General features: G+C 41.5%; 1 pseudogene; it reads right to left on the bottom strand.

Moving 5' to 3' along the window:
- Positions 1-7,871: 7,871 nt before the first annotated feature.
- LOC101612952 lies at positions 7,872-8,510 on the bottom strand (annotated as a pseudogene).
- Positions 8,511-8,769: the final 259 nt, after the last annotated feature.

Genomic DNA, 8,769 nt, shown 5'->3' with positions numbered 1-8,769 from the left:
TCAACAGCACACAAAACCTCTAAAACATCACATAATAGAACACAGCAAGTCTCAACAAATTTAGAAAATTGAAATAACTCTCTTATCCTCCCATAAGCAATAAAGCGAGAAATCAAAAGAAACTATAGAAAATACATAAATTCCTGGAGACTGAACAATACGTTTTTGAACAATTAATGGGTTGTTGGAGAAATCAAAAGTCCTAGAGCTAAATGAAAACAAACCAAAACCTTTGGAATACAAATTCTAGAGACTTTATAAGATCCAAAGTGTAGGGGCTGGAGAGAGAGGTCGATGGGTAAAATACTTGCCTCCACAGTGTCCAGCACTGAAACATCTCATACCCTCCAAGGCTCAGGAGGGTCCATTGCAGAAGAGGTGGCGGAAAAAATGTAAGAGCCAAAGGAAGGGTACCACTTCTTACATAAAACTGTCCGGACAGAAATTGGCCTCAATATCCAAGACCTTGCAGTGCCTAGTAGTACCTACACAAGTCCCTCAAATTGGAGGAAAAGATGATGACATCAAATTAAAAGAGAGACTAATGGAGAGAGGGAGGGGATATGACAGAGAGCAGAGTTATGAAGGGGAAACTGGGGGATGGGAGGGAAATACCATGGTTGTCTGTAAGTATAGAAGTTGTCAATAAAAATATATTTACTTATTTAAAAAAATACTTGCCTCCCATGAGTTTGGATCCCAGCACCCACAGAGAAACAGTAGTGATGTGAATCTCTAATCCCAGCTATGGGGAGGCAGAGACCAATCTCCATGGCTCACCGGCTAGCTAGTCTAACCAAATCAGTGAGCTGCACATTCAATGAGAGACCCTGTCTCCTAAAACAAGGTGGAGAGCAGTTGAGGAAGTGACCCAGTACTGACCTCTGGCCTCCACACATATGTGTGCTCACATACATATGAATAAATATAGACGCATGCATGTATGTCACAACCATACATGCAAAACAACAAAATCCAAAGTGTAGAGTGTGATAATTCATGTGGCTGCTTAAGGACTGTCTTTTAGGACATCAACTCTGCATTAATTCTTTCTTACTGAAAGACATAAAGGAGAAAAAAAAAAAAAACTGGGCTAAAGGTCAAAATCCCTATAGCCATTATAATCCTTCTGAAATCACAAACTGGATTTTTTAAATGTGTGACTGTGAAACTGACAAAAGTCCTTGGAATTAAAAAGTTAAGTGAACATAAAAACCATCACACGCAAATCCTGAATGGCCTGGTGGGTTAAGAGCAGAGGGTTTGCACCAAATGCTTGGATGCATTTAAGAGCTCTAGCTTGTGACAGATGAGGCTGCTCTTTACAAAAAAAAAAAAAAAAATCCTTTCATTAGAATAAGAACCGAAATTTTGCCACTAGGTGGCAACCCACTCCAACTCTGCAACTGCACTAAGAGAAAAGCTTTCTCCACTTTGTCTCCCAGCCACCACCACTACCAGCTCTCCCCCGTGTTTTCCAGCGTGACAGCACCTTACAGGTTTATGGCTATCAGGAGAATTTACTGCTAAGCTATATACTGATGTAATGAAATCTAATATATACTGTGCAATGAATTATGAGATGTTATTTAGTTTGGGGATTTTATTACTTCAATCAGTTGTGGCCATATTTCCTTTTATGTGATTGCTCACTCTTTAAACATACCAGATGACTGTATAGGAACACCTAATAAAGTCGGTATTTGTTAAAATATAAATGTTTTCATTTCTGTGCCATAATTTGTTTAAATTTTATTTATATGGGTGCTGGTATTAAAAGCTATAACATGTCAGAATGGAAGGCCTCAGATCTGATGATGTATCAGAATTATATTCTGCAAAAAATCTTATTGTATATTTTCATAATTGAATAGGAAGAACTGAACCATTGCTAGGTAGTTAATTTTTGGCCTAAATGTCCGAAAGCCTAAGAATATTTAAATGGCTTATGACAAACTACTTAGTAGTTATTCTGTATTCTGGCTATATCTCTTACAGTAAAAAGAATGTATTATTTGTTGAACTTTGTATTTTAATATATTTGCCTATTTCTGTAGAAATGTGATTTTAAAATAAACCCCTGCAAAATTTCTGGTAACATTATTCAATTGAATTACTATTCTGTTAGTATTCTAACTATTTTTAAGAAAATTTTATGCCTACCTATGAAAACTCCATTTACAGTCCAAACCAGAGATGATAATTATTTCTTTCAAAAGAGGAGGCTTGCAGTTTCTTACACATGCATTTAAAATTTGATTTGCCACTAAACTGGAAACTCAGATCTGAGACCAAAGATTTGACAAGGTCGTTAACATTTATAGATAGGTTTCTTCAGCTATGAAGTGAAGGAATTGGTCTACAAAGTCTATTGTGTGTGCGTGTGTGTGTGTGTGTGTACATGTACATGTGCATATGTGTGGAGGGCACAGGTATCATTCCTCAGGTGCTGTCCACTTTTTTTTCCCCACATTTTCTCACAGGATCTTATTGTCTTGCAGCTCACCAAGTAGGCTAGACTAGCAGGCCTGCTTACTTCGGTGATCTGCCTGTCTCCGCCTCCCCAGCTGGGATAACAGGTGGACGCCACCACACCTAGCTTTCTTGTGTAGGATCCGGGCAGGTCTTCATGTTTTCATGGCAGGGTTTCTCAACATAGCACTATTGTAATTTTGGACATTGTTGGATACTTAGCAACATCTATCACTTCTACACACTAGATGCTAGATTACTTCTTCGCTCAGTTGAGAAAATGGAAAGGAAAGGAAAAGAAAGGAGAGGAGAGGAAAAGAGAGAAGAGCAGAAAGAATATAAAGTATTGCTAGATATTGCCATATGCTCCCTGAGAGTGAACTGCCCCTGCCTTGAAAAATCATCAGCTGGGGAATACAAGTATAGAAATTAACATGGTGGACACAAGCACGATAGTACAAATTGGACTGGAGATATGACTTAGCAGTTAAGGCACGTGTCTGCAAAGCCTAAGGACCCAAGTTCAATTCCCCAGGACCTATGTAAGCTGATACACAAGGTGGAGCATGCATTTGAAGTTTGTTTGCAGTAGTTAGAGGCCCTAGGGTGCCCATTCTCTCTCTCTCTCTCTCTCTCTCTCTCTCTCTCTCTCACTCACTCTGTCTTTCTCTTTTTCTCAAATAAATAAATAATAGATATTTAGATATGTACAATGACCAAGAAACAAATATGTAAATTGCCTGTAATAAATATGTCCTTGGTGCTATGGAAACATGAAGAAGGGACACTAATAGGCTGGATCATGATGAGGGAAGGGCCTTGGACAACTTAAGTGATTCTAGAAAAGTGAGCAGTTAGCTAAGCCTCGGAGGTAGTAATGAGGGACTTCCTAAACAAAGCAGAAAGTACTCTAAGACACAGAAACAGGTTTGCACTGTTGGAATGACATGTCAGCTCAGGAGGTGAAGGTATGTGTCATATCAAGCAGCTTAGACCATTCTGTAATGAGAAAGGTATATCCATGGATATGGGAAAGTGGAGCAGTTGGGTCTAGGGGGATGAATGTTGAATGTTACTCCTTATTTAGCTTCCAATGTGTTTCTAAATAATTTGCATTCCTCAGAACAACTTATGAAGGCCTGTTTCATTGTTTATCTGCCTATATTGAGTTTTTCTCATTAAAAATAATCTTAGCCAGGCATAGTAGCTTATGCTTGTAATTACAGAACTACTCAGGAGACAAGGAGAGTCTGAGCTACAGAGTGAGACCCTACCTCAAAAAACAAAAACAAAAACAAAAAAAGACTTTTGTGAGTTTGGCTACAGAAAGAAATACTCATTTCTTGGAGTAAACATTTTTTCATCTGCTATGTCCCTTGTCTTGTAACTATTTTTACTTTTGTGCTTGTGCAGTTTTATTTTACTTTTCTTAGCCCATCCACACAGGCTTGGGTCAAGTCTTGTCTATTCGTATGTGTCCTTTATTTATTTAGACAGGAGTCCTTTCACTTAAAATTGCTGTAACAATACTATTTTGTTGTTTGAAATTTATTTTGGTCATTTTGATGCCTTTTCAACTTTGTTCATGGTGAATTTTGTCAAATGGAAGTTTCCACTTTTTATGCAGTGCAAACTTTTTCAGTGTTGTTTTGCCTTTAAGGTCTTGCTCAGAGAAGCCCTCCTTTTACTCCAAGAATATATAAATATCCCATGAGGTTTTCATCTAGTACTTTTAAGCTAGAATAACATAAAATATAAGTCTTTAGTCCCTAATCAATTTAAATATGTGTTTTGAGTAAGGTATATTCTTTGAAAGAGCATTACTAAGGGTCCAGTTGGCAAAGCAAGATGATGGGTTAGATAGGTAGGAACTGGGGCGAGAGACAGAGGTGTGGAAGGATCCGTTAAGGCAGATCTGGTAGGAGGATCGGCCCTTCCGTGAGCTTGCTGTTCTGTGACGTTATTTACTGTGCTCCAGAATGCCTTTTCCATCCTGCTCTGCACCTCAGGAGCCCGTCCCTCCCTAGCACAGTGGATTGCATCCGTAGACACTCTTCCCCTTTTGCCCTGTACTCGGTCCACAGCATAGTCATATGGAGTTTGAAGGCAGAAGGGTGATGGAGTATTTACTTATTCCCCAGCCTGTTTGGCCATGGGCTGGCACCAGTTACGTTTCCTTTGTAGAAAAAAACAGTTGTGATCAAATAGCAGCTCCTGGTCTCTGTGATGGGAGAACGTGACAGGATTTAGACTCATCTAGGAGACAGAACTCTGAGCCTGGCTGTCACAGTGCTTCCTGGCAGATTTAACTGGGGAGGAAAGATCCGCCCTGAATGTGGGTGGCACCAGCCCATGAGCTGGGTGAATTTGAAAAGAAGAAAGGTGTAAGCAAGCATGCACCTGTTTCCTAACTATGGATGCAACATGACTAGCCACCTCTTGCTACTCCTGCCATGCCTTTCCCACTGTGACACACCGCACCCTCAAACACTGAGCCAAAATAAACCCTTCCTTTCTTGAATTGCTTGTATCCAGTATTCCACCACAGCAATAAGAGTACTGACTATAATGTTCCCTATGCTCCACCCTCCCCTTGCAATGCCTATCCAAGTTGGTTCTCCTGGACCTTGCCTGGCCCTTGTTACTCCTCCTGTCCACTTATTGGACTGAGGAAAGAATCCTGACTGGGTGTACCCTGCTTTCCTGCCAGGACCTGGGATCTCCCCAAGAGTAGCTTCGTTGTCCCAGGGGAGCAGGAGATGCTGCTACTTGGAACTTGTTTAAGATCTGTCCCCGGAAAACCCTGCAAGCTTGCTTTTCTTAAGGTCAGTAAACTCGTGCTCCAGAATCACTCTCCAAGAGACCACGTAAGTTCCTATCGACTGTCCATCAGTCCAAGTCCTACCTCCCACCACCCCCACCTCTGCCCATGACAGATCTGCTTCCAATCACAGACTTCCTCCTCTACACAATCTAGTGTGGTAATTCCAGCACTAAAAAGATGCCATGTGACAAAAAACAGAAGGTTGGCCCATCCTGACCCATTGCTGCCTTGTCTTTTTAGACAGGCTCTTTCCTCCTATTTAACTCTCTCGTGTCTGAATACATCACAGAATTCTACATTTAACCTCTCTTCCTTTGGTTCCAAAGTTCCCTAGGATGGTGCTGGTCACCCTGACCCTTCTCTCTGCTCCCCCAATTTACTTCCTTATTATTGTGGAGGGTGTGTGTGTGTGTGTGTGTGTGTGCGCGCGTGCACACGCATTTGGAGGCCAGAGGTTAATGTCTGGTCTCTCCCTCAATTGCTCTCCACTTTGTTTTAAGAGACAAGGTCTCTCACTGAACCTGGAGTTCATAGATTCTGCAAGAATAGCTAGCCAGCAAGTTCCAAAATCCTCCTGTCTCTACCTCCCCAGAACTTAGATATCAGGTATGTGCCACTGCACCCAACTTTTACTCGGGTGCTCGGCATTCAAACTCAGGTCTTCATGCTTGTGTGGTAAGAACTTTACCTTCTGAGTCAACTCCCACAGCCTCTAGCTTTCCTTCAAGACCAACACTATATGCTGTATACCCAGTGGTGCTTTCTTTGATCCTCAAATGCCTGACACTTTTGAGTTTGTTTTTCTTGTTTCTTTATTAGTTATGTACATACTCAATGTGAAAACAGCCCTGTTGGTACCATTGTTAGCCTCCTCCCTGTCCTCCCCCCTCTGAAAGGACCTTCCTCCTTGGGGATTGTCGTGCATTGTGGGGGTAGCCATCAGTTATGGGTAATTGGCAATACCTCTGTGCATAATGACCCAACTTGTGGCTCTAGCAATCTTTCTGCCCCCTCTTCAGCGAATTTCCCTGAGCCATGCTGGTTTCATTTTAGGTCTACTGCAGTGATGAGGTCTTGGGAGACTCTGTGTCTCTGGATATCTGGTTTGGTAGGAGTTGAGCATTCTCTGTGTCTATCACCCATGTGCTGGTACCAGGTTCACCAAGAAAGCAGCACTCTTGCTCATTTCCCCAATTATTCTATGGTTTCAGCTTGGGCTCTGGTGAGGTGCAATGAGCTGAATCTCTCCTCAGGTTCTGCATCCATCTGAAAAACAGAAGCAAATTCTGCAATGGAGAGTGAAGTCAGCACCAGATAAATGGGATACCATTATTATTTTAGAGGGAATTTAATAGGTGTAGGCCCTCTTGTAGCCCAAGATTGGTTGGAGCTTGATATTGGAGAGTGGATTGATTTTTGGATATGGTTCTGCCTTGTTTCCCAGTTCCAGCTATGGGTTCCATTCCACTGAGCAGATCCATTAGCCAATTCAAGAGCAGTTTTTTGGTTTGTTTTTTTTTTTCTCACTGCCTAAAGAATCACTTGTTAGTTAGCAATACTGAATACCACTTACTTATATTCTATTTGTGATCTCATTTGTTCCTTAAGACATCCTCTAAGTGAGTGCCATTGTCCTTTTCTCAGAGACATTCATAGGTGGGAGGAAACGGGTACAAGATCCCAGCAAATAAATATAAATTCTGACTGATGTGATATTGCTAAGCTGTGTTCTCTTGGAAATTTAAATAACCATCACTATCCATCACTATTTTTTAGAACATGTGGTAAGTACACCTAAAAGCCTCTCTTAGCAAATTTTTAATATATTATACAACATTATTTACACAATCTTCTTCCTGTACGTCAGACCTTTAGAGTGAGTCAGTCTACACAATTGCCTTTAGTATGACTCTCCTTCCCTCCCACTCTCTGTTTTTGACATTTTTGTTTGGTTGGTTGTTTGTTTTGACCCAGGCTGACCTGGAACTTACTCTGTATCCCCAGGCTGGCCTCAGACTCACAGAGATCCTCCTGCCTCAGCCACCCAAATGCTGATATTAAAGGAATGTGCCACCATGCCCCACGTGTGTTTTGACTCTTTAAGATTTCATATACAAATGATATTCCACAGTATTTTTTTTTCTTTCTGTACCTGCTTTATTTCACCAAGTGTTATCTCTACTGAATTTGTCTCTATTGTCCCAAATAGCAGTATATTTCTTTTTTTTTTCTTTATTTGAGAGAGAAATAGGTGGAGGAGTGGGGGAGAAAGGGCACACCAGGGCCTCCAGCCACTGCAAATGAACTCCAGATGCATATGCCCTATGTGCATCTGGTTTATGTGGGTCCTGGGGAATCGAACCTGGGTCCTTTGGCTTTGTAGGCAAGCACCTTAACCACTAAGCCATCTCTCCAGCCCATCTTGTTTTTTTTTAAGGTGAAATGATATTATGCTGTATATGTGCCACACAATTTCTCAGTTTTTTCTGTGTCCTGACTGCTATTGTCAACAGTACTGTGATGAGCACAGGGATGTAGATACTGCTATGAGGTCATAGCTTTTTTTTTTTTTCTGTTAGTCATTCATGATCTGAATTGTGGTGTATGAAATCAACAAAATTATGGTACCCATGTAAAACCACAAGGCAGTTGTTCTGTAACAAACAAGGCAGTGGCCATTACTCATTAGTACCTTTTTAAGATAAGCTGTTAGGCCTGCCCTTTCTCCTTCCTTTTCTTTTTAAAATTTTTTTGGTTTATTTTTATGTATTTATTTGAAAGTGATGGGGGGGGGAGAATGGGCGTGCCAGGGCCTCCAGCTACTGCAAACGAACTCCAGATGCATGTGCCCCCTTGTGTATCTGGCTAATGTGGGTCCTGGGGAATCGAGCCTCAAACCGGGGTCCTTAGGCTTCACAGGCAAACGCTTAACTGCTAGGCCATCTCTCCAGACCTCTCCTTTCTTTTGATGCCAGTGAAGATCATGTTCGTTCCAGGAATATACTTTTTGGGATTCTCCAGCTACTCCAGCAGTATATCTCCTTCCCAGGTGATGCTTTTGTTCTTGTTGGCATCTGTGTAAGAGAATCCAGAGGCCTGACCCAAAGAGACCATGGGGATCTGGTTCAGTCTTAGGCTTGCCTCCCCTTTCCACAGTATGGTACTAGACACACTTCTGAACAAAGATCTTCTTGCTTTTCTCAACATCATGCATCTTTAAAAAAAAAAATTATTTCAGAGAGAGAGAGAGACAGACAGAGAGAATTTGCACATCAGGGCCTCACTGCAATGGAACTCCAGACACGCCCCCTAGTGGGCATGTGTGGGTATGTGCGACCTTGTGCTTGTCTCACCTTTGTGTGTCTGGCTAAGGTGGAATCTGAAGAGTTGAACATGGGTCCTTAGGCTTCTCAGGCAAGCACTTTAACCATGAAGCCATCTCTCTAGCCCAACATCACCCATCTTTATTTATT

The sequence above is a fragment of the Jaculus jaculus genome, chromosome 2, assembly GCF_020740685.1.
Source record: "Jaculus jaculus isolate mJacJac1 chromosome 2, mJacJac1.mat.Y.cur, whole genome shotgun sequence".
NCBI classification, from domain to species: Eukaryota; Metazoa; Chordata; class Mammalia; order Rodentia; family Dipodidae; genus Jaculus; species Jaculus jaculus.
Note: the sequence above shows the minus strand (reverse complement) of the source record. Positions and strands in the feature narration are given on the sequence as shown.